Genomic DNA, 1571 nt, shown 5'->3' with positions numbered 1-1571 from the left:
GTGTGCTGGGAGTAAACATTAGTGTTAGCAATGGGTAAACTTGCTGAGTTTGCTGTTGTAATACCTCTAGTAATGGTAAAACAAAAAGAAATTTCAATTTACAGTTATGGACTCCCATTTATTTTCTTTTCCTTTTAGCATATTGTGTTGCTCTATCATAGTTATCTTATCATATCTACTTCCTACTATGGTGAAATTCCCACTTCCAAATGGATATCCTGACACCCGGAGTGGCGAAGTTATTTACGAACCAGCACGTAGCAACATAGATTGGGGATAGCCTTGGTACATCCTGTCCAGTGCAGCATCTATGTGCCAGCAACTACACTTTAAAGGTATAGAAGTCAGGAGTCTGCCTTCCTACTCCCTCCCAACTTGTGCCTCTCTTTCCCTTGCTCCTGGAATAAACATTTTGCTTACACAGGCAGATGAAGGTCAAATGCATCAGGAATTCAGCCAACCTCTCCTACCCAAACTAAAGATGACCTATGTCTGCCATTGTTAGTGTCTGTTGGACTGGGGCTTACGTATCTAGGAGGTTCTCTCCTCCCACACCCACCTATCTTCTGTCCTATAGCTCTTCCTTTCTTTACTAGAATGTAGATGCTTTGAGACAAGAAGGTTTTAAAGACATATTAAGTTCCCTTTTTCATCTAAAATGATTTCTCAGAAGGCTTTCTTCCCCATCCCTCAGCTTTGGATAAAAGAGAAATCTAGAAAGGTTATTGTATTGCTCGATATCCCAACAGTGATTACACAGTACAGATTCTTGGGTCCTACTCCAATCTTCTAAACTTGAATCTCTTCTAAACTTGAAAACTAGGAATCTAAATTTTTAGCACATTTCTCACGTGATTCATAAAATTTGAGAACTGTTGACTATAACTTCTGTATTCGCTAGTCATTTTCCACCAAAAAACAGCTCTGAAATTGCTGTAGGATGTATTAGTACTAGTGGTGCTTATGCTGGTTTGTGTTTGTATCGGGGAATTTAAGTGCATAAGACATAGAAAGGTTTGTGAAGCAGGACTTGAGAGAGAAATATAAATAATACATGTTTGAGGGATTTTTCCTACCCATGGTGCTACTTATAAATGCTGAAGTAATAAAAACATGAAAAAGAGGCTATTTTCCAGAAAGCATAAAAACAATTTTGGAAATTATCAAGAATGTGTCAGATTAACATGTATTTAATTAGACTAATAGTTTGAAGCATGTATATTTAATCTTTACAGTTCATGGTTCATGTATTGGTTTTTCACTAAAGACCTTAAAATAGCAACAGGAAATGGTGATTATTAAACTTTGTGTTAGTTACAAGCTCTCTCATATCAGTAATTATATTTGTTAATTCTCAGATGGAGCATAGTACACAAAAGAGACAAGAATTTGGGAGTTTAGCTACTTTTTTTCTGAATTGCCTTAATTTAACATTGATTCAAATCTATTGCAAGTAAACTGTATATACCTTTCTGAAATTTTATAAGATAGATTCTGAAGATAAAATATGTAGAAAACATTTATAGGACAATCCTGTCTTTTATAATAGTGATATGTACTCTGTTAACTTC

General features: G+C 35.5%; 1 protein-coding gene across 1 annotated transcript in view; it reads left to right on the top strand.

Annotated features, from left to right (window-relative positions):
* TMPRSS15 (transmembrane protease, serine 15) overlaps positions 1–1571 on the top strand; it is a 149194-nt gene that overhangs the window by 131117 nt on the left and 16506 nt on the right. The window lies entirely within an intron of this gene.

Source organism: Propithecus coquereli, unplaced genomic scaffold (assembly GCF_000956105.1).
Source record: "Propithecus coquereli isolate 6110/MARCELLA unplaced genomic scaffold, Pcoq_1.0 Scaffold192, whole genome shotgun sequence".
In the NCBI taxonomy this organism is placed as follows: domain Eukaryota; kingdom Metazoa; phylum Chordata; class Mammalia; order Primates; family Indriidae; genus Propithecus; species Propithecus coquereli.
The sequence above is the reverse complement of the archived record's forward strand: the minus strand, read 5'-3'. Positions and strand labels throughout refer to the sequence as shown.